This window comes from Ursus americanus, chromosome 9, assembly GCF_024610735.1.
Source record: "Ursus americanus isolate L20-20 chromosome 9, mUrsAme1.1.p, whole genome shotgun sequence".
In the NCBI taxonomy this organism is placed as follows: domain Eukaryota; kingdom Metazoa; phylum Chordata; class Mammalia; order Carnivora; family Ursidae; genus Ursus; species Ursus americanus.
The window spans coordinates 50,206,841-50,233,092 of record NC_142135.1 but is presented as its reverse complement, the minus strand read 5'-3'; positions in this window follow the sequence as shown (position 1 = coordinate 50,233,092).

Here is a 26,252-nt window from a genome sequence, read left to right as displayed (position 1 = left end):
GGAATCTTCCCCAGTTTTGCCATTGACCTGTCAACAATGTTTGCACATGGCTTCAAGAAAGGGGGTATTGTTGGAGTTTTAAAATATTATGTAAATTATTTTTAGCTCATAATGCTTAAGAATAATGTATCTTGTCATTTTGGCTGGTATATGTGTTAATTGGTATTTTTCTTGATTTGGACTGAATTCCATTCCATTTGTAGATAATCATACTATTTTAATTGCAGATAGTATCTGTTGCATAATTGAATTAAAGGTAAAGTTTTTTAAATTTATTTTTTAATTTTATTGTTTTGAGGATGCTAAGAAGGAAATGGGTGAAAAAGATCTTTTTAAATTTTTGTTTGACTTCTCCTTTATTATAATTTTTTAAAATTCCAGTATAGTTAACATACAATGTTATATTAGGTTCAGGTATACAATATAATGATTCAGCACTTCCATACATCACCCAGTGCTCATCGCAAGTGCCCTCCTTAATCTCCATTACCTATTTTCATCCATCCCCCCACTCCCCTCCCCTCTGATAACCATCAGTTTGTTCTCTATAGCTAAGAGTCTGTTTCTTGGTTTGTCTCTCACTTTTTTCTTTGCTCGTTTTTTTCCCTTAAAATCCACATATGAGTGAAATCATATGGCATTTGTCTTTCTCTGACTTATTTCACTTAGCATTATACTCTCTAGCTCCAATCCATGTCATTGCAGGGTGAAAAAGATTTTGACAGCTTTTATAGAAAGTCAAAATAGAATCTTTTTTAGATTTTCTTACATACAAATTTTACCTCAGCACTTATTTATCTTAGCATGGTTGTTAAATATAACTGACACTTTCAAATAAATTAAAAAATTAATGTGGTGAAACCATTTTTACTTTCCTGGTTTATCACAATATTTGTCTTATAGATTAAAATTTAGATGGTTTATTTAGATTATTAGCTATGTAGATTAATATCTTTGCTATCTTTAGTATTAAGCCATTGCCGTTTATATGTTGTATGTATATCATTGTATGTTGAAATTTTATACATAATTAAAATTGCTATTAATAGCTTTTTACCTCCATTTGGGTATTTCTTTAAACTTGTTATTCTTTAAAACTAACAATATAGTGTTTTTTTTAAATCACTTGCTCTTTTAACTACTAAAATTTTAATAACATGTTTGTGGTCATCAGAATTTTAAAATGGCTCCTATGATCACCTTTGGTGTTACTTCCGTGATTATGTTAACATATTATATGGCAAAAGGGAATGCCCTCTCTAAACACTGAGAGCCACTCCTAGTTGACAGCCACCAAGGAAACTGGTACTCAGTCCTACAACCACATGTAACAGGATTCTGCCAACAACCTGAATGATCCTGGAAGTAGATTATCCTGGAAGTAGATTTTCCCCAGAGTTTCTAGATAAGAGCCAGCTAGCTGACACTTTGATTTTGGCCTCTCGTACCCTAAGGTCAAACTTCTGACCTTTACAACAGTGAAATAATAAATGGTTTTTAAAGTGCTGTGTTTGTGGTAATTTGTTATGCAACAATAGAAAACTAATATGATATTAGAACATTAAAAATCGTAAAAATATTGTTTTCTTTACAACTAATGAACATGCTCTAAATGATTTAATATCTTTTTAAATGTCTATTTTGATTTTACATCATAGGCAGTAAACATACTTTTTTTTTTAAAGAGCCTCTGTAAAGGGCCTTGGATATACAAGGAGACATATGAGGCAGTTTCTATAAACTTAAGTTCTTAAACCGTATTTCTAGGCTTAGGTCCAATACAAATATATCTGATAATATAGTGAGCCTTGACAAGTAAGTCACTCTCTTGGAGGAAATAAATTTTTCCCACTGTGAAAAATTAAATCTTGTAGAGCAGCATGAACTATTTAGTACAGTTTCCTTTCCTTTAATACTCTTTTAATGTTTTGAAAGAGTTTGACTCATTTTACGTGTGGGATCAGTTTACCACTGGTTTAATATAAATCAGAGTTGTAAATAACTTACAGAGTTATACCTAAAGAGTTCTGAAATTCTTTACACTTTTCAACTTTCAACTTTATTTTAAAAAGTCTGAAAATACTATTCCAATAAAATTTATTTACTTAAATGATATCAAGGGAGAGGTCTTTTCCTTATGTTAAATATATATGTGCATATATTATGTGAATATATAATCTCTATATATCATACACATGTGTATATAATCTATTGTAGACTTCAAAGTACAGTTGATCCTTGAACAACATGGGGGCCAGGGACACTGATGCCCCACAGAGTCTAAATCTGCGTATAACTTTTGAATTTCCCCAAACCGAACTACTAATAGCCTACTGTTGACTGGAAGCCTTATTGATAACATAAACATGCTCTATGTATGCTATATGTATTATATACTGTATTCTTACCATAAAGTAAGCTAGAGAAAATAAAATGTTATTAAGAAAATTATAAGGGAAATACATTTATAGTACTGTACTATAAAAAATCCACACGTAAGTGGACTCACACAGTTCAAGCCCATGTTGTTCAAGGGTCAGTTGTAATCCTAACCTCATGGGCATCTTTGGCTTTGGCTAACACTTATGACATATTAATAAGTTATATTATTCATAAATTTTTTCATAGACTGTCAAGTAAGTACCATGACCTGTGCTGTGATTTTACGTACATACTGAATAACTTACAGTCTGTACCTTTCAGCAGTTACGTAGAAACAGATGAGAAACATAAAATGTGATAAATTTTATAAGAAATATGGCATGATAATAAAGAATTTTGATTCACTGCATAAGGAAATAAATAGTAGTAGAGGGGATACTAAAGGGATTTTATTTTTACTGTATTTGTTTAAATGCCTCAGGCAATACTTTCCTGAATTCCATCTTCATTATAAACAGCAAGTTTAATTTTTAATACTCTCCAGTAAAAACTGAAACAAGTATATTACTTCTCATTTATCTTCTTGTGTTTTGTGATTTTTAAAATAGTGAAAATAAAACCACTCAATGTATATATAGTATTGTAGAAATATTGGGGCCTGGGTGGCTCAGTCAGTTAAGTGTCTGCCTTAGGTTCAGGTCATGATCCCAGGGTCCTAGGATTGAGTCCTGCATCAGGCTCCCTGCTCAGTGGGGAGTCTGCTTCTTCCTCTACCCCTCCCCCCTGCTTGTGCTTGCTCTCTCTCACGCTCTCAAATAAGTAAATAAAATTAAAAAAAATATATTAAGGAATTAATTTTTCCAATATGTCAATTATACCTTTATTATCATGAGCTAGAGTGTTTCAAAGATTTTTTATGTATGTATTTTATCTCAATAGGATATTTGTAACAACAAAAGGAGAGCTGTTAGATATTTGTTAGTGTGATCTTTTAACCTTTGATATTTGATTACATAGCTTATGCCATAATAAAAAAATTTATAATCACTACAGGTCATACAAGAAGAAAAAATGACATGTGATGGAAGTTAGATGTACAGAGAAACTTTGATTTTTCGATAAATATGGTTAATTAGAAAAGTTTAGTTTTAAGATATTACCTGGGAATTAAATAATTGTAGGTATAGAGTGACAGACAGGGTTAGAGACAAAAGATCAAAGTGAATCCTGACGCAGACATAAACTAACTTTATACTTTTCTCTTTATTTGTACACTTTTACGTTGGATAAAATATTTGGATTCTCTTGGAACTCTCTTGAACTCTCTCAGTTCAAGCGGCAATGATGACATTTTCCTGTCAGGGCTGTTAGGAAATTCAATATTAATAACATGTGAGATTTCATTTTATGCTGTAAGATATGCCAAAGTAGCAGGTGTAATTCTATGGTTATTTATAATAATGATATCAAATAAAAATAGGTAATTGTCACTGTTCAAGAGCAAAGACTCATGATGTATCTCATCTCTCCAAGGATTGTCAATAGTCATTCTTCACACATTTACATGGAGGCTGAGGATGATGTGAAGTCAGTATTATAAAGGATATATGCATGACAGAGTTTGCAGGTTCGAAGATGCACAGAACAATAAAGTGTGGGATAAAATAAGTGGAGAACAATATGGGCAGATGGCACATAATCAAGAGTGTTATTGATGCAGCATCTCTTTCTCCAATAAAAGATTCTGTAGAAAAGATTTTTTAAACTTTTGTGTTAGACATGTTTTAAGCCTTTTTATACAATAATGTAGCAAGAACTTTTTAATATACATTCTTGATTGGTTGGTTGGTTGAATGATAATACATTCTTAGACAAAGTAATCAGATTACATTGTTAGCAGTTTTCAAGACAGGGAGGCAGGGTTGAATTCACAAGGGCTAGCTCTGTGTAAAATGGTCAATCTGTTTCCATGGTTACAGGCTGGCTGAGTAAACTATAAATTTGTAGGCGTTGGTTTGTGCCCTCTTATCTTAAAGAATCTGAAGAAGATTGTTTCTATAAATATGGTTTCCATCTCTGGGCTAAATAAGGGTCTGAGGATAAAATTAGGAGAGAGACAGCTTTTAAGCTACATAAATAGCAGTTCATAAAGATACCTTCCCTGCATCTTCTTCCATGTTTTCAGTATTAAACATGACAATATTTGTGGTTTCTACTATTCTAATTATAAGGAAATACACTTTATCACATCTTTTCTGAAGGCATCCATTTTTATGATTTTCTTGGCCACAGGTGCTGATGTAGTTCTCAGTAATGCAGAAGGCTGTCTTTTTAAATATAATTTATCACCTTCTTTTCAGGACTATTACAGCAACCAATTTTAGCAGACACAAAGAGGATTTTAAAATATACAGAAGAGATATTTTCAAATCTAAAATAAGGTTTAGGAACTTATAAGAAACATAAATGAACATATTTGGGTCTTATTTAAAAGAATGGAGAGTATTCAGTTCTTATACAAGAAATTGTATGGCTGTTTTTTAAATTTTTATTATTTTTACACTTTTTCTATAAAATATTTATAATTTTATTTCTTTTAATTAAAAATAGCAGCCTTGCCTCGTTTTTTCTTAATTTTGAAACCATTGAACTCTGTTTTTTCTTTCTGTTTGCTTTGATTCTATTCAGTGTTACACTGCAATTTTTCTTTCTTCCCCACCTCCCCCACTCCCCTACTGAGTTGAATTGATTGCAGAGCTCCCATTGATTTCAAAGGGAAGTCCATACCCCCAAAAACCTCCCTGGCTGTGTGTACGTGCACATAGCCAAGTGATAAAGTGCCTCAGAATTACTTACAGCATGTGCAAGATGAAGATTAGAATAATAATTTCATCATTATCATGATTATTGCTATTTAATATTTATACAGCACCTTACTCTGAGAAGCTCAGGGAACTTTATGATTTTTAAATTATCCAATGAGCTCTAATCTTAACTACACCCCTATGTGCTGGGTAAGGTACAAAATTAGTAATGGATTTGAGTGACATATATTGCTAGGGAAATCTATTTCCATTGCTTTTTAGGCTTCTTCTGTTATTGGAAAATGGCATTATATATTTGCCTATAAAGTTGGATTGCTATCTCATTATTTTATTATTTATTTATTTACTTATTTATTTTAATAATTTTTTATTATATTATGTTAGTCACCATACAGTACATCCCTAGTTTTTGATGTAAAGTTCCATGTTTCATTACTTGCGTATAACACCCAGTGCACCATGCAATACGTGCCCTCCTTACTACCCATCACCAGCCTATCCCATTCCCCCACCCCCCTCCCCTCTGAAGCTCTCAGTTTGTTTCCCAGAGTCCATAGTCTCTCATGGTTCATTCCCCCTTCTGTTTACCCCCTCTTTCTTCTTCCCTTTCTTCTCCTACCGATCTTCCTACTTCTTATGTTCTCTCATTATTTTAATACTGGGGTTCTATTTGCTATTTATTTTGGAATAACTCGAAGTAACAGCTTATTGACAAGTAAAGAAGAAATACACTGATATGTAAGTGCAAAGACAATTTTAATTTATATTTAATATTGGTCAGTAACAACACAGTTTAATCTTTGACGAAAAAAGAAAATTTTACTGCTTTTTATCTTGTACAGAAAATGCTAGTTTAACACTCAGTGCCTCAACTTAGATATATCTGATAAATTTTCCTGCTCCTTTAAGGTAAATAAAAGTAAATTCTGTATTCTGTCTTGGGACTGTTTTACATATGAAAGTGAATTTTAAATTATTACAATGGATTATTTCACACTAGAGTACTAAAATTATAACAGAATGCAAACATCCTACATTTCATGAATCTAATGGAGTCATTAAAAATATTAATTTTCTCAATAACACTTCATCAAAAAACTTTCATTTCTTAGACTTTTGAAGTATAATTTTACCTCTACTGGATTTAGATGCAGATTTTAGACTTTTTTTCTTATATAATGTATTACTGATTTTTGCCAATATTTTCTTTCTGTACCTCTCTTTCCATTAAATGGTAATAATCTGAGAGCTTGAAAAAGTTTGTCCAGAATTGGCTAATTTATATTTAGGAATATTGAAATAATACACATAAGTAACTCAATAGTAATAGTATAATTGTATGATCAAATAAAGAATACAATTTTGCAGGTGATTGGGGAACAGGAGTGAGTGGTGTGGACGAATGTATGGGGAGAAATATTATTGGTTACTTAATTTAATAATCGTAAAATTCTAAATGTATGCTACTTAACTGTTTCACAAATAAGGAAGTTGAAACTGAAGAAAGCTAAGTAATTTGAACAGGGACATACAGCTGGTGTGTGGTTGAAGAAATCTGTTCCTGTGCCTCAAAACCTATGGCCTTCCTTGTCAAGTAGGCCAATAATGAGATAGGCTTTGACACCAAGAAACATATCTTGAGGCCTCCTCAATATCCCCAGCATGTGAACACTAAGACAATGTGTTCACAGGAACTACTATTTTATGGCTTACAGTCATTGCTCTCTTTGGCCTTATCAAATATTTTCCTTCTATATCTACTCTCACAGTGGGTTTTGTTTCTGAACCATTTTACATTTTATATAAACAAATTAAGTTTGCAGGGATTTCCAATATGAATAAACAAATACAATTCCAGGTACTCTGACTACTATTACAACCTCATCGTGTGGTGGTTTTTGGCTTATTTCACATGCCTGTCTGCCATGCATATTTTTTTCAAATCATATGCACAGCAAAACTGCAAAAACTACATGTAATAGACATTCAGAACCACTATAAACTACAAACAGTAAGTCCAGGGTTCCCAAGCGGTTCCTGGAGTTATCTGTTTATTATGTGTTTAGGCCTTGCTCTTAACTTAATTCTTTGAGGAATCACCCCACAATAAATATGGCTGCCACATGAATTTTGTATCACTGGGGAGCCTAGATAGCTATAGGGGGCAATTGCTGGAGAAATCACTTGGTTATTGTGTCAGTAAGTTCTAACACACAGACTTCATTTACAGAAATGAAATACATATATTTAAATACATATATTTAATTTAATAATATTTTATTTATAATTGTTGCTTTTATATTCTTTAGTAAAATTGGTCCGTGCTTTCCTTTTCCATATCTTTCTTAACTATGATAATTTAATCCTGAGAGTATAAAGAATAAGGATCAAATTAGAAATGATAAGGGACTATAGGTCCCAGTATTTGTCTGTCTGCAAATACTGTTCATCATCCTTGCTGGTTACTATATCATTGTGGTAGACATGAGATGTACCACCTAGATTCTACTACAGCATTTCTCTGTTAGAAATGTGCTGAACCGGGGCGCCTGGGTGGCTCAGTCGTTAAGTGTCTGCCTTCGGCTCAGGGCCTGATCCCAGGGTCCTGGGATCGAGCCCCACATCAGGCTCCTCCGCTGGGAGCCTGCTGCTTCCTCTCCCACTCCCCCTGCTTGTGTTCCCTCTCTCACTGGCTGTCTCTCTCTCTGTCAAGTAAATAAATAAAATCTTAAAAAAAAAATGTGCTGAACCTTCAGTAGTCAGCTCCTTCATGGTTTTCCTCAGAAGCACAGAGCTGCCTCAACAAGTTCATGCTTTTTCCTGAGAAATTCGCAACTGGTCATGAGCAAGTCAGAGGTATGTAAATATCTGGCCATTTCATCTTGATGCAGGACATAAAACTTGCTCCCAGACTATCTACTCATTAGGTCAAAAATGTGCTAAGCCTGCATCATATTTTGACTTCTCCTGTTCAGGCTTGCTTTATCCTCCCTCTTTTCATAGATATTGGTCTCTAATAAGTGCTTTGTACCTCAAACTCTATCTCAGGATCTGCCTTAGAAAAACTGCACCTATGACAGCTACCCTGACATTACCTGTTGTACTTGCTGTTCATGGCTCACCGTGTTAGTGCATTGAGCAAGGCACAGTCCAGTGCAACGTGGAGGAGGAAAATAACATAATCAGAAATTTTCCTTTGGTCTTTCTCTCCACTCTGGTCTGCCATTTCCCACCAAAGGGACATAAATAAAAATTTCTTTTTTTTTAATAAATAAAAATTTCTTAGAAGTTGACAATGGTTTCTTAGATCCAACAGTTTCCTTGTTGGTTCTGTCACTTCACTAGGGTTGGGTTTAGGAGAGAGAGCCAGTGATCTGCATTAGTTCCCATCTTGCCAAGAAACTATCTGTGGGATATTAGAAAATGATTGAGTGCTACGTATCTTTCAATGGTTATTAGATACCAGTAGGCCTTCATATATTTTATACTTAAGTCATAAAAATACTAAGGACTTTTCAGGTAATGGTATTGAACTAAATTTAAAAAGATTTTTTTTTTAGATTGTCAGATTTGAATTGAATGAAATTTCTACATTATTTATCCCTACCAGAAAAATAGTCTTAATGGCTATTTATCTAAAGAAGCAGGTTTAGTAGAGAATCTGTTTTCCAGCAGTTAAAATTTAATTGGATAATTTGAGCTAAACTCATTTGAGGTTGACATTTTATGTTTCCTTGTCATTCTTATCAGTGAAATTTTACTGTAATAGCTGATTGTGACATCAAATATATAATTGTAAGACTGCAGAATAAATACTTCATAATACTTTATAATTCTCTTTAAGAATATACTTTTTAGTAATGCTCTAAGTGTGTCATTAACCTCAGTCTCCCACTCTTGATTTTCAGTGTCAAAAATGCAATTACTTGATAAAGGTCTATGAAGAAAGTAAACCCAGATAAAACTTTGTTAGCAATCCCTAAGGTGTAGCAGTAAGGAAACAATATCTTATAGACATTTATGTGAGTAAATATTATAGAGCCTGCTCCTGGGAGCAGGGCTGAGAGATAACGCCAGGTGTTCCATTTAAATGAGATGGGCATGCCAGTTAACTATTATTAGGAGTCATTCAGATGCACTGAACTAAGTCTCTGTCTTGCTGATTATTCCAATTAAGCAGGCATGCCATTTAGTAGGGTAATGAATAAGTGGAACTCTCTTAATTGGGGCACTCAATTTCTTGGTCCATTCTGCTCAGCAAATTGGAGGGTAGGAGTTTATTTTTTTCTTCCCTCAGTATACCAGTTTTCCCAGTATGGATTCTTGGACCTTAATAATTACTTATTTGAAAGTGATTTCTTTATTCTCATGGTGCCCATTTCAATTTGACCGCTGAGGTTATGTAGTTGAACAGTTGTAAATAGGGACCCATTCTTAAAGTTCCTCAGTACCAGTTGGTAAGCCAGTATCTGGGAACTTATTTCACATTTCACATACATAGTCCTATATAGAAAATGTTAGTTATGGTTATGTCTAGGTGATAGGATTATAGATCATTTTTATTTTCCTTTTGTGAATTTTTATATTTAAAACAATGAACATTTAGCAGTTTTCTAATAAGGAAAAAAATAAATATGATTTTTAAAAAATGGATCCTTTTTATTTGGCATATTTAAATAAGAGCAATGAAAATGAGTGTTTTAGAATCAAGAACTGATTGTATAATTACTTAAAAGAAATAGCACAGAATCAAAAGCAGAATTACTAGATTTCCTTCTTCTGTATAATGTTTAGCTATCATTTGTACTGACTTTTTGTTTTCTTTCACATTTCCCTTAGCAGAAGTGCCTGTTATCCATCTGTTTCTCTTAAAATAAACATAGATAATAGACACAGAAAATCTTACAGTTAAAAGAAACCTTAAATTTCAGCAGTTCTCACAGCTTTATTTTACAGATGACGGTACTTGAATTCCAAGAGTTTATATTGTACTGGCAGGGTTATCTCCTGATTTGTAGTCAGGTTCACTTGACTATAATCCATTTTATTGCTTAATTTTGGGAAATCAGGAACTCTGGACACAACAATACTATTTTTGTAATATGACATTATGGCTTCGACAGTGTTAACGTGACCTCTCACTTCATTTCTTGGTTATGAAACCTGAGGTCTGTAATTATCTCTTCCAGAGGTCACATGCTGATACAGGTAAAACACTTGAAAATACTTCTTTAAACCAAGGCTTAAAATCAGATGATTTTTTTTCTTTCATTCATATCTATGACAAAGAGTCGTCCCCTTTATTTTATCATCTTTAGTGAAATTATTTTTTTTTTCACCTGGCAGCTCAATAAGAAAAATAATACGACGTTGAAGTATGAAATATGAGTATGAAGATTTAGAAGTGATAGAGGAATGAGTGAGAAGAATTACTTGTCATTTATCCTGGGTTCTGTGCAGCTGCAAAGACCCAGTCCAACAGATGCAGCTGTTTAGGCCTGCTTCGCTTTGTAATTTTTCCAGCAGCATTTCCCTTAAAAAGTGTCATTGACTATTATGATCATCTATCTTATGTAAAAATAGAGTGCTATTTAATTTGAACAAAGTTACTCTTCGTAACTGTCTTCTCACAATAGCAAAATGAAGTAAAGGGAAGTTTTGTGTTCTTGTAACTATAGTCTTGGCTGCAATTTCACTGGATGCCCTGTTTTCTCACTGTAGTTTGTGGGTCCCAGCCATTGTAGACAGATTTTACCAACCTTCACTTGTATTAATCCATTAGAATTCACCTCGTGTTAAAAAGACAGGGTAACTCTATGGATTTTTTGTTTTAGCTTGTTTGCTTGTTTGTCGGAAGATAAGTCCTCAGTTTATCAATTAGAAAGGAGAAGAGAAAATAAGTCACTAACATCTCTAAGCCAGTGGTTCCCTTATTTTCTTTTTTCCCAGGCTCACTGGGCTGCAATGCAAGGTGATGGCCAAAAACCTCTTTAATTCCAAGCCTGTAGAGAGATTCAAGAGTTAAAAGTGCTCAAAAATTGACTTGTAAATATGTGTTTATTTTCAGTGAAGTTGGTATGTACTTGAATGTCCTTAATATTTTTCTTCTTGACTGAGATCTTGAGCCAATTGAGAAATAAGATGAAAAGGTTGATGCGTGGAGGCCAGAATGTTCACATTTATTTTTATGAAAGTTATGTATTTATGGGCAATACTGAACCCAAGAAGTAGCAGCCTTAGCTATATAACAGGGCTGGACCAGAACAGGCCTCTCTCCAGCCAGTCTGGGAGGAATCTTCTCTAAAATTGGTGGCATGGAGGAGCAGATTGAGATATGTGTTTCCTAAAAGCACCTCACCTTGAAGAAGACCAGAAGCAAGCTCTGTTCTCATGTGCAAAAATTCTCCTTGCAAACTCATATTTAGGTGAAAAATGAGAGACGGAGTGGAGATAGGCCAGGGTTGTTAGAGCTCATGAAGTTGTTTCCTATGGAGAGAAATAATTAAGAATTAGGCATTTCCCACATCCCCATGCATATTGAAATGATACTCATTAGGGTATTCCATCTTAAAAGCAACATTTCTTTATTTTATCTAACAATATTTATATTATGTCCTGTAATATGCAGATAATACTTATCCTCCCTTATTTATTTTATTTTGTTTTATTTTCTAAAATGCTAGCATGCTTGAAGACGTGGGGGGGAGAAACCTCTTCTTTCCCTTGACTGACTGCCAAGTAGAGCAGTTTGTGCCAGTTGGCAACAATATCTTTTTTTTTTTAAAGATTTTATTTATTTATTTGACAGAGATAGAGACAGCCAGTGAGAGAGGGAACACAAGCAGGGGGAGTGGGAGAGAAAGAAGCAAGCTCATAGAGGAGGAGCCTGATGTGGGGCTCGATCCCATAACGCCGGGATCACGCCCTGAGCCGAAGGCAGACGCTTAACCGCTGTCCATCCAGGTGCCCCGGCAACAATATCTTATATGCCATTGTTCCATGCTGTAAAGAATTAGGGAACATTCTGATCATATTCAGAGTTGCAGCAGACGTCTGAATCTGATTTATTTACCTTCTTGGGAACTGCAGATGGTCAAGTCTCCCTTTCATTGCCTTTGGGATCAATCCATTTCCTGAGCTGATGGAACTAACTAGCCTGCTCTTCTTGGTACACCTGTCCCCATTGGCTGAAAAGACTGCTGATTTTCCATCAACATTTGTTTTAAGGTCTTATGGCAGATGTTTGATTGAACTACCTGTCCAAGGTTAAATTCTTGGGGAAAGAAAGACCTGGACAGTATGTTTGATTTTAATGGATATGCTCATTTATATGACAAGGTAAACTTATCCCATTAACTTTCCCATATAAACTGTTTTCTTATTGTTGAATCATAATAAATAGAAATTTTTGTAGGTCAGACATAGTCCAGTATTGGCAACTTCATGTGGTTCAACCTACTATTATCTGAATTCATTCAAACTTCTTAAAATGCTAGATACCTGCTCTAGAGAACCTTAAATGTTTGTGTGTATGTACACACATGTACATATAATTACATATATATGTGTAACATTTAAGGTATATATATATATACATTATATATTACATATAATATATGTGTATATGTAGCAGTTCAAGTTTTTAAGAGCATATAGATGAGCATATCCTGAATGTATAAAACAAGTGTGCCTTATAAGATAAACAGAAGCTTCTAAATAAACGGTCAGTTGCAGTGTGGAATCTGAAACCAAAGTAATGAACTTTCATACTTTGTCCAGTTGTGAGGGAATGAGAGTTTAAAAGGCAAAATAATATCTTAATATTGTTATGAGAATAGACCTGAATATTTAGTCCCCTTGAAAAAGTCTGGTGGTTCCCAACTAGTCCTTGGACTATACTTTGAGAACTTTGACTTAATAGAATATGCTAATATAGTAGAGCATAATAGGGGTGTGTGGGGGGGGGGCGTTGTGTGTGTGATGGTACAGTATTCCATACAGGGTGGTACTTCTCTGAGGAAGTAAACTTTGAACCAAAGGATAATGGATAAAGAGGAGCCAGCTGTGTGGCCACCTTGGAGAAGAACCTTGTCTTCAAAAGGAGCAGCCAGGTCAGGCGCCCTGAGCAGAGAGGAGCTGAGGAGTCTGCATTATCAGCTCATTCAGATAATTAGGTATCTCTTCAAAGAAAGATACCTTTGTCAATTTCAGTCACTTGAAATGACTTCAGTTTTTATTTAATTAAAGGTTTGATAGAACAAGGAATATGATTTTATCACATTTACTAATTGCCATTCTGTTCCTGCTTGTGGAGTCTAGGGGATGTGGATGTTTCCTGCTTCTTTTTCTACTAACTTTGAGGATTTAAATTGCAAGGTATATTCGTAGCCATTTTTTTTTTCAATTCAAAAAAATATAATAGTTATTAAGATATAGAGTAATTAAGCAACTAAAATATTTGCTATCTTTTACTTGTGAATATGGGAAAGGTATAATCTGTTAGAATTAGCTATGTGTATGTTTATGTCAAATAAGTTTCTGGTACAATTATGGATAATTATTTCTCTTTAAGAAATTCTCAGGTAGAACTTGCGTTTATTATTCACATAAGTAGCAGAATTTTCAAGTATGTTTTATTCCAGACTATGCCTGAGAAAATATTTCTGGAAGCATAATTTATCTTGTATTCATGATCTACTTAAATTTACTTGTTGTTCAGTATCTTTAGAATCTTTTTATAAGAATGTTTATTGGTGATCTTATTTTTAGAAGTCTACAAAAAACTCGTGTATTTAGATGTACTCTTAGTATCAGAATTTGTAAAATTTTAATTCAAAATAACAAAGATATTCCTCAACCTCTCTTTTCCATCTACCTCAGTATGTGGCAACCTGTCCTGTTAGGGAAGGGTCTTTAGTTATCATATACCTTAATATTATCATTCATTGCAACCATCTTATTTAAGTGCTGCTTTTTGTCCTCACTAGATATGAAATACAGATAGTCTACACTGTCTCCCCAAGGGAACATCTCAGGGAATTGTTAGAGCTCAGGCTGTAAGAATTTGATTAACTGCTTTCCCTGAAAAGTCACCAGAGTTACCTTCTCTGCCAAGCCATCTGTGAAAATTGGGAATGTTCTATGGGAGGACTGGGCAGGATGTGTGAAACCTATCAAAGTGTTAAAATGGTACCTTTTATGGCCTTTTGTTTCTAACATGATGCTTTCTGGTTTTGCTCCTTATGATTCATTTCTTTTTTTTAAAGATTTAATTTATTTATTTGAGAGAGAGAGAGAGAATGAGCAGGGGGAGGGGCAGAGGGAGATGGAGGGGCAGAAGGAGAGGGAGAAACAGACTCCCCGCTGAGCAGGGAGCCCATCTTGGTGCTGGATCCCAGGATCCTGAGATCATGACCTGAGCCAAAGGCAGCTGCCCAACTGACTGAGCCACCCAGGCACCCCACTTATGATTCATTTCTAAGTGTTTTCTGGATCATTTCAAAATCTTGGTATATGAGGTCTGACTCAAATATACCTCCTTTGGGAAGCTTCTTGAATCCTCTTCTGTGCTTCTCTAACATTGCTTTTTAACAACCAGTTGAAGTTCTCCTGAAAGATACATCTTTCAAAGCACTGCCACAATGCCTTTTATTGTCATGCCAATCACATTGTGCTTTATGTTAGAGTTATTTGTGGACTGTAAGCTGCTGAGCTGTGGTGCTAGGAATAATAGAAGTGTAGTACATGTCTTGGATTTAGACAATGCTGGGTTCAAATCCATTTTGATGTTAGGAATCTTTTGTAATCTCTTTGTTTTTTAGTTTCTTCATTTGTAAAACAGAGTAAGTATATATACATATATTTTGGTAATTACATAAGATTTTGTCTGTTAAGTATATAAAACGTATTGAATGTTCTGTAAATGTTTAGTCCGCTTACTTTTCCCTCCTTGCTTGGAGGTTGGGATTATGTTTTATTCATCATTAATCTCACAGAGTGCCACACCTAATCTATTATTTTGGGTTTCTAGAAAAAAAATTGAAATTCTGCTGCCTCTTTTTAAGTATTGGAAGCATTATTTCCATTTTTATCAGTGGTCTAATCTGGGTACCAATTGGGTCAAAATATTACAGAGTTGAAGAATGAGTAAGTTATCTAGGGAAAGGAAAGGAGGGGGTGGGTAAGGTCTTGGAGGAAAATTCTCTAGTCCTGAAAGGAAGAAAAATTATGCCACATCTGAGAGAGTTAACCAAGTAGAGTAAGTATGGCTGTACAGTAGTTAGAGAAGGAAGAAGGAGGAAAATAGGCATACCTTGACCATAGATGGTCTTTGTAGACATTATTAGGATGTAAGACTTGATCCTCAGAGATGTGAGAAGATACTGAAGTATTTTAAATATCAGGATAATATCAGATTTATATATTTTAATCTATTAGTTATAGAGTGGAGAAAAAGTGTAAGAGTGACAATAGAGGGATCAAATGAGGATGCCATGATACTAGTGCAGGAGATATTTTAAGTGTATACACACACACACACACACACACACGCAAATGAATATATAGATGTATAAAAATACGAGCATAAAGTATCTTAACTTCAATATCAATTTCTTCTAAGTGGTGCTATAGAAGGTTGTTTACTTTTATTTATTTTTATATTCTGGTTTTTCCATAATAGTTATTAATATGTGTGAAAATGAAATATTATAACTTGTTATAACAGATTACTTTATCCTGGCTTCCATTTATGGAATGAATAAATCAGGGGATGAAGGGTAGGGGCCTAGGTAATATAGTCAATGGTACTGTAATAGTATGTGGTGACAGATGGTAGCTACACTTGTGGTAAGCATAGTATAATGTACACAGTTGTTGAATCACTGGAAAAAAGATTCCTTTGTACAAGTTTGTATTTTCATTAATACATATACTAAAGTAGTATTGATTTTGATAATTACATAGAATCTTCTTATTTAGTTGTACAATACTTTAACCATTTCTATGTACTTTTTTTGAGAATTTCTGTTTATTTCAACAATTTCCCCTCCGTTTAGTAGTCTGAGTGTCCTTTATCCCCTCTTGTTTTCCATGTTGTTTCTCAAGCCTCATTAATTTTTCCTGGTTCAATTTGAATAAAGCTACATTTGTTTATATTGTGAATTTGTATTTTGGTTTGATTTGTTTGTTTTGTAATGGATTCTGCTTTCTGTCCAATGATACAGTAGTCAAATACTCTTCTCAACGCACTTTACTACAGTTTGAATGTCTGAATACTACTTCTATCCAATTTTAAGGAGTAAATAAAAATCTGGAAGTACAGCAAACACTGCTACAAGTGTTATCTGTTTCACTAAGCACCTGAATAAACTTCTTGTTTGGAAAATACACAGTTCCCAAACAGGACTAGCCACCAGCACATTGGTTTTACTAATGTATATTCCTAGACCCTACCTAGGTGTTTTTAATTTAGTACCTCTGTATGGGACCTGAACATAGCTATAATTCATAGTCTTTGCAGATGGTACCTATATGAACCAGTAGATTTATTTACCATGTAAGGGCATTGCCCTGTGCACTTTAGACACTTTAACTCATATAATTCTCACAATCCTACAAGTACTGCTATTACTATAGTTACTTCCTATTTAATACCACTTTTCACACAACCATAAGTGGTGGAGCTTGGCTCTGCACCTAGACAGGCTGATTCTGGAATGCAGTCTTTTAACCACTGTGAGGTCTGCCTCCTAGAATGTACCTTTCAATATGTATTAGGCCACTGAGAGTTTTTTCCCCCTAAGATCTGGCCAGATTTGATGATTTTACATGGAAAACATTGATGGTGAAAATTATTAGTGAGAGCAGAAGGATAGGTTGGCTTGGTGGAATAAAGGTCAGAGAAATAATATTCTGTCATAACCACAAACAGCTTTTCAGAGATTTAGAAGTTGAGCTGCACTGTTTTCTTGTATGTAATACATCTTTGACTTAGGGACTCTATGGTGAAGGATGTGCAAAGCATTTTCCTATCAGTTTTAAGCAGTTTCTGTTTCACAGTGTAAATAAAGTCCAGCGCTGTGGACTGAACGTGTTCCTTCAGAACTTACACGTTGAAGTCCTAACCCCAGTGTGATGTGATGGTGTTTGGAGGTGGGGCCTTTGGGAGATGATTATGATTAGATGAGATCATAAGATTAGTGCTCTTTTAAGAAGACATACCAGAAAGCTTACTCTTTCTGTTTTCACCATGTGAGGAAACAGTGGGAAGGTGGTCATTTATAATGACCAGGAAGAGAGCCCTCACCAGATGCCTGCACCTTGATCTTAGTACTTCCCAGCTTCCAGAACTGTAAAAATACAAATTTCTCTTGCTTAAGCTACCCAATCCTGCTTAAAACTGACTAATATTACTGCCATTTTCTTTTGTCAGTTTTTATGGTTATTTTTCATATAGATAAATCTGAACCTCCACTAGCATACACCCTTCACATCATATTTTTCCTTTTTTGGAAAAAAAGAGTACTTTGAAATTACTGTTATTTTCCAAATTTGACTTTTTCCATTTTAGGCAGTTTAGATTATTCATATGATGACTGTCTACTTAACCAAATTGTAATATGGGCTTGAGATAATTTATTTTTAACTCTGGGGAGTAAGTGGAAGGGACTGTATCATGTTTGAATTAACTTGTGTAACATCCCTAGAAATTAAGGTAATACAATATTTTTAGAAAGGTTATTAACCAGTGTGTATAGGAAAACATTTTTGTTGATAAATTCGGATTATTTTGGGATATTTGCCTGAATACTTTGAATAATTTTAGCAGTTAGGTCCTTCATTTATTTTGTAGGTCTAGATTGAAAGACAGGAAACCTGTCATTTCATCCTGGCTGTCTTCATGGGATTTTGTGGAATCAGAGCCATCCACAATCATGTGAAGCCAAAATTTGGAGCCTTGATTCCCATTACTTTCTTGATATATCAGTCTTCTATAGTTTGGAGATTTCCTACCATATTTTAGATATTTAAAAAAAATAAGAGCATATGGCTTTCCTTATTTAATGGAGTAATTGAGATAAACAGTAAACCTTTACCTTGCTCATGGAGAAAAGCAAAATGGCTTGTTAGAAGATAGAATCAGAAGGGTGTTCTGAGTACCTGAGAGATTCTATCTATGGTAGGAGTGAAAACCCTTTAATCCCCAGCAGAGGCTAAGAGTTTGTCTAATTCTTGTGCTTAAAACACGGGGATATAGTAGCCTGACCACTGATGTGTACCCTGGAGACTAATACTACAATAGTATACCCTCTATTTTAGAAGCACATTACTTTATAATTAATTTGAATATTTTATGGGGCATAATGTATATTTTCAAGGAAACATATTAGTATGACTTTATCCCTTTTCTTAGATCTCTCTGTATATATTCACACAGTTCTTCATTTTCATCTGTTTTCTTTCCTTAGAAATCTGGAGAAATACTCCAGAATTTTGCTGAAATTGTTGATTAAATATAATGAAATATCATTTTTAATTGCTTCTGATAGAGGTTAAATTGTTTTCTCACATAGGTGTTTCCAAAATATTACATGGGATGTATTTATAAAAAATTATTTACTGTTTATCTGAAAATCAAATATAACTGTGTATCCTGTATTTTTATTTGTTAAATCTTGGCAACCCAGAGGAATTTGTTAAATCTTTCCAAATGTTATAAAATAAAAATGTCTATAACTTTGAGTCAGTATATACATGAGAAAAAGTACAGCTGAGAAAATGGAACCAATATAAAGAAAAAAAAATGAGTCACGGGATATGTATCTTTACATATCATTGTAAGTCCATTTATTTTCATATCACATTAATCTATTTTAAGATGTAATATGGAGAAAACTCTAATATTAAGTGGTTAAGAGTTTAGTCTCTGTGTTTGACACAACTGGCTATATAATTTTCAGGGCCTACTAAGTGAAAATGCTAGGCTCTTTGTTTAAAAATATTCAGTAATTTAAAGCGAGAGACAATAGAACACTTACCCAAGCATTAGCCCTTCTGGGTGGGGGCCCCTGTGTACAGGTTTCATGCCCGTGAAGCTGGCACTGATGGTTAGATCTGGTATCTGCAGTATTACTGCAGATAATATGATTGCCATTTCACAGATGAAAAGTGAAGTTTTGAGAAGTTAAGTAATTAGCCAAATAGAAGTTGACTCAGATTTGAATCTAGGTCATCTGAGACCAGAGTGCTCATAACCATGAACAATACTAACTTTTGCAATATTGAATCCTACAAAATATAAAACTAAAGGAGAAAGTGGACCCTACTTTGGGAGATAAATGTTTAGATGGTATTTAAATGCCTGTGAGAATTAAGCAGATCAAATAAATGAATAAAGCAGATTAGGTATCATTCTAACAGGATTGGTGGAAATTGTGGCAAACTGGAGCTCATGTACAATATGCAAATCCATTTAAATCCAAAGTGATAAAACAAAATAGTGAGCTAAATTTGGCAACGGAGGGGAGGCAGTTCGTGATCCTGAGACCCTTGGTTTAGATAGTGTGAATATAATCATATTCATTATCTTTCTTTGTTTTAATTCCACTTTTCCTAAATAACAGTCTTTGAAATGAATGTAATTGGCTGGGGGGGAGGCGGTTAGGGAGCCTTCTGAAGTCTGGCAGTAGCAGTCATATTAAAAAAAAAAAAAGCTTTCCTTCTATTTGATGAAAGGAATTTATAGCATCTGCTCCAATGACAAAGTATAAAGCATCCTGGTTTGGTGTATACTGATTGTACAAAGAGCTTTTCTACTTTTTGATGCTTTTGGCTTTTATCAATTGATTTTCCTAAGGGTTAACTAACTAGGTACTCAAAATTGCCACATACTTTTCTCGTACTTCAAACATAAAACCTTTCTGGCACCCAGAGTTGGGATCTGAAAATGCTAAGCATTAAGCAAAATGGATTAGTCTTCAGAAGGGGAGCTTCAGACTGTCAGTGCCAGAGGGGTTAATGGAAAACAGTGTGTCATATTTGCCATTTCCCCTATATTATCTTGCCGAGAACACCTGCTTAATGAACTAGACATAAATTATCATACTATAAGCACATTCTTTAATAAAAAAGCCTTGTGGAATCATTCCTTGTTGAAATAATAAACTCAGAAAAATGATTTTGATGAAGTTTTCTCTGATGCTGCATGCAAAAAATGTAAAAAATTGATTGATGACTCTACTGGATTTTTCCATTTTCCGGGAGTAGAAAAAATCATTTTATGATTTTAAGTGGCTTATTTCAACTGGAATTTGAATTTTGCTTTATCAGGGTTGTATGTGCTTTTGATTTGGTAAATTCTTAAACCTGTAAATGATCCAGATTTTTCCCCCTCCTGTTTCTTTCACCTGTAATAATTCCTTAATTCTCCTTTCTGTTTTCCCCTTTGAGATACAACTGTATATCAAGATGAGGTACATATTAGATAAATATTACTGTAGTTATTTATATTTTAAAAATAAGAATTCTTTAAATGTTCAATATATTTAACTTGATGATACTCATATGTCATTAAACACAAGTTTTGCTAATTAGGAATATATGGATAAATATTGGTATTAAGTCTACATGTCATGCTGACACATGATGCTTTTTTCTTTTAAATGTCTTAATATTCTATTAGAATTTTGGAAAATAGGTAAAGCAAGATGGAATCACTAAACCAAATAGTATCTCTTCTTAAAAATGCTTTGTATATATGAGAAATGAATTGAAATCCACTATATAAATTAATATTTCCCTCTTCAAATCCAAAACATTTCTTCAGAGCATTGTTTATTTTTATTCCATTCATAATGCTCTAATTGCTCCTGATTTCTGCTGCTTCTTATTCCCCCCTCAGTCTGTGGCTAAAAAAATTCTTTGTGATGCACAGTGGATCATAAGGGGCATAAAAATTAAGGGGGAAGACATTCCCAAACACCTCATCCAAACATTTTCTTTCACTGAGAATTTGCAAATAATAATCTTCGCATGAAATATCAAAAAGATATCAAAAATACTTTTAAAAACCCGCAAAGCATGGCTCCTGGGTGGCTTAGTCGGTTAAGTGTCAGACATTGATTTTGGCTCAGGTCATGATCTCAGGGTCCTGATATCAAGCCCCACATCGGGCTCCGTGCTCAGTGAGGAGTCTGCTTGAGAGTCTTTCTCTCTCTCTCTCTCTCTCTCCCCGTACCCCTCCCCCCATGCTTTGTCTCTCTTTCTCTATTTCAAATATATAAATAAATCTTTTTAAAAAAAACCTACAAAGCAGTGAAAAGTGGTTAACAGTTCTCCCCTTAGTTTTGTATTGTGTTGCTTCCAGGAATTTCCCTATGTCAGGATATTTGATCTTAAGTGCTTCCATAGCAATGCTACCCAGATTCCACAGGCTGGCATTAAAATATAGGATACGTCTTCATTGACAATTTATCATATGATCACCCAGTTTACATCTTTAAATGGCTGGAATTATAATTACAATTAATTAGCAACAATTTTTACTTAGGGAAACTCACTTTGTTGCCCTCTAAAATTGAAGTTTATTGGCAGAGGAGATGCTACTAGGTATTTTTAGGTTCAGGATATAGAGGTTCAGGGAGTTAAACTATACTGGAAAACTGGGTATTATTGTTCTCAGAGACAAAGGGGTTGAGATTACATTATGTCATCAACGTTATAGAGACAAACACTTGTGGAGCTACTCTTCAGTGGCATCTTCAAAATGTCTATGAGGGGCTTAGGGTCCAGACTGGAGCTACTTTTTGGAACTAACTGGGAATAGAAAATACTTTTTAAATTTGATTGAATAATTATTTTTTTTGTGATATAAAGGTGTTTTTGCATATAAACTCATTTATTTTGGTAAATAAATCGTAGGCTTACTGTGGATTATTAGAAAGTAATAGAGACATTATAGGTTACAGACCTTCCCCAATAGCCACCTGTCTTGTTACTATTGATAATCATAGAGCAGAGTTGGGTTTCTGAGTCACATCCCTCAAGCCAGGTGGTCTCCTTGTGTATCAGAGCAAATTATATTTTGTACCCGAATGTTAAACAAAGCAAAATTGTATCTATACCTTGGGTTTTGCTTGCACTTAAAAAAATATTTCAAGTAGCACATATACAGTCCAATTTTGATAAATGGATTAGCACATGTACAATCCAATTTTAATAAAAGTGGATTCTAGATCACTTAAGAGGTCTATAAAGTGAGCTAATTAATTGCACAATTAATTTGTTTTGGGAATATAGGCAAGAAGTTACATAGTTTTGTTGATTATCTGTTGGTTCGAATATTCTTGCAAAGGATGTGGATGGGAGGAAGCATATGTCAAGAGAACTCTCAATTAAACAATTCATAAAATGGGCTTTATATTTGGTACATTGAGTTACGGTGAATGATATTTTGAGAAAATATTTCAAAAAGACAAAAATTCTCTAGGGGACTAAAGAAAAAAATTAATAAAAAACTTGGTATAAATGACTAAATAATAATTAGTGTATGCTGATATAATGCAATAGGACTTTTCAGGGGCTGGGTTACAGATATCCAGGACTGAATTGTCCAGTGAAAATTTAAAATGTAGGGCAAAAAATAATTCTATTATGGTACTGAACAAGGATCGTATGCTTATATTATCAGAAATAAGAGGAAAGGTGTCATTCTATTTTGGCAGTTTAAAAGACAAGCTTCTATTTTTTAGTTTGAACTGCTGATCTTTATAAATACCTCCTGTGGCAGAGACCAGAATTTTTCACCAAGAGCTTTGTATCCTTCTAGCCTATGTACAGAGATTTTTGGAAACCTTCACATTATGGAACATACTGAAGAACTTTTAATTAGAAGTTCCTGCTTAAAGATTTGAAAAGATTTTACATTTTTTATATTTTTCTTGGGAATTAGTATATGTGTCAAGAAATGCATCCCACAGTGAGAATTATGATTTATTAATTAACACTTGGTTATGATACTAGCACTTGCCAAAATATCACAGTAGGTGAGAATAAATACAACAAACTCAATTCAAACCCTGTCATTTTGTGAATGGAGGGGCTTACATCATGCCATGCATTATGAAATCTCATTAAAAACAGGTTATTACTACCATTATGATTCTCGGTCTATTTTTTGTTATTTTTCAATTATGTCTGTTTTAATTTTCATTTCTTTTTAATTATTATGTGCTAGACACTATATTTTTAAGTTATAAATTTAATTTTGTTAATTTAAGATTAATGAAATTAATTCTTCTAGGCCCTTTAACTATGCACAAGCATTCTGTGGGAAGTTGAATTTTGATGTTAGAATTTACTCATTAGTAAATTCAACTATCTTTAAGTAGCTGACTAAATATGATAATAATTTATGTTCTTATTCATCATTTGATTAGTTTTGTTTAAAAATCCTCCGTAGTTCTTGAAGCACTATATACACTGGAGAGAATGCAAAGGATTCTGTTTTCAAGTCAAATGTACACAAAGCAAAGATCTTGCTCAGGGAATGCCTTATTAATAATTATTCAATTGTCCAGGGGCACAGGTGAAGCAAGAAGATGTTCAGATCCCCCAGTATGGTTCCCTGGCCCACTGTTCTCTCACTGCAAGGCACTCTGAGTCAGGTTAACAGATGAAGTATATTGGTATTTTACTTAGAAAGGAAGAGCATTTTAAGTCAGAAAGATCTTAATTTTATGATCTGTTATGAACTGAATGTCCTTTCCAAATTCCTATGTTGAAGCCAGCCCTCACTATAGCTATATTTGGTGATGGGGCCTCTACGGAAGTAATTAAGATTGAATGAGGTCAAAATCGTGGGGTCCTGATTCACTTGGATTAGTGTCCTTAGAAGAAGGGACACCGGAGAACTCTCTCTGCATGCACACACTGAGGAAAGATCATGTGTGAATCCAGCAAGAGGGAAGCCAACCATAAGTTAGGAAGAGACCTCTCAGCAGGAACTGAATCTGCTGGTATCCATGATCATGGACTTCTAGCCTCCAGAACTGTGAGAAAATAATGTTGTTTAAGCAACCCAGTCTGTAGTGTTATAGCAGTCCTAGAAGGCTAATACATGCTCACATAGTTATACTGCTTTTGGAACACTTTCGAGGGAGCTGTGGCTAATAAGTTTATAGATTATAGGTTTGTTTACCATAGCTGTCTTTGAAAACCAGGTATGTTCTGATAAAAGGAAGGAAAGTAATCTACTGCTAGCAAAAATACATTTAACATATTTACAGGGAGATTGTGAGAAAGAACACGTGCTTGCTTTCTTTTCTAGGAGTGTCCCCCACCAAACCCCCCCCAGTACACAATATAATAGATCGAAGATCTGTTGCTTATAATTCTTATTTCACTGTTTACACGTTTCTTTTATTCTATTTAAGATATGTTTGTTATGTGTTTTTTATCAAAACCTATAAAAATAACACTTTTTGGGGCGCCTGGGTAGCGCAGTCATTAAGCGTCTGCTTTTGGCTCAGGGCGTGATCCTGGTGTTCTGGGATCGAGTCCCACATCGGGCTCCTCCGCTGGGAGCCTGCTTCTTCCTCTCCCACTCCCCTGCTGTGTTCCCTCTCTCGCTGGCTGTCTCTCTGTCACATAAATAAATAAAATCTTTAAAAAAAAACCCACTTTTTAAAATAGTTATATAGTTTGCTTATTATATGAAAACACTCAATTTTATAGAATGTTTAACCTTGATAGACATCTCATGTATTTGTTAATAGAAACTGCTGCAATATATTTTATATTTAACTATATTTGATTAGTTAATTGTTAAAACATATTTACTCTCTTCCTCTCATCTTCATGGGCTCAGCATATTTTTCCCTCTTTGATTTTGGGTTCAGGCATATGAGTTGATTTCATCAATAGAATGGTCAGAAGTAACTGTTTGTCAATTCCCAGCCTGGGGCCTTAGTAGCCTTGCATGTTTTTGCTTGCTCCCTGGAGCTTCTGTTATCAACCTGGAAGGAATACGGCCAGACTAGCAGTCTGGATTCAGGAAAAGAGGGTAAGACATGTGAAGCAGAGCCAAAGTTCTGTAGCTAAATCTAGCCTTGATCATCAGACAGAGACCCTCAGATGCATGAGTAAGCCTAGTCTTAATCAGTAGAGCTGCTCAGATAAACTCATTCTAGACCAGTTAACAGATGGATGAGAGTAAATTATTCTTGTTTGAAGTGACTGAATTTTAGAATGGTTTGTTACAGAGTATTTTGTGGTAGTAGCTATAACATGTATGCCTATATGGGGAATATATTTTTAGAACTAGAAATGTTGGGACAATGAATATTTCCCTCATTCAGTGCATTATAGATTTCATTCTTTATTGATACTCTTGATATATATTTCATGATAAAGTATAGCCTAAGTCAGTATGTGTCTCCATTTATAGTTTCCACATTTGGAAATTTGTCCAAGCATGGCACTGTCCTGAAAACATTAATCTTAGTAGTCTATTCTTACTTTATTTGTTAATTGAATCTATCTATCTATATTATAGATATGGATATCTTATTTATATAGAAGCATAAAGTTCGAGATTCTGTAGTCTATTGCATAGAATACTGAAGTCAAATACATGAGTTCTGTCTCTACTGAACACTCTCTTTATAGAAGAGTTCTTGGTGTATACCTTCCTGAAAAGAATTTGGGAATGTTCTGTGTGCCCCTTTATTGCTATATGGAACTTTAGGATTCTCCGCAGTAGAACACAAAACTTACATTCTACAAATAGTTAAAATTATTGATGATGTTTTCTGTCAGTGTTAAAGTAGGACAACATTTCCTGAGGGTACCCCGAAAGTAAACTATACTTGTTATTAAACTTCTTACTTTACCCAAGAAAATATCCTTCTTCGCAGATTATTGATGCACATGGCAGTGTACATAATAAGAAATATAGTTGTATTTTAGAACTTAGCAGAGAGTAAATTGCAGACCTGAGAGCTGCTCAAGAGCTATAAAAATCACATGGAAAACAACTTTATTTGC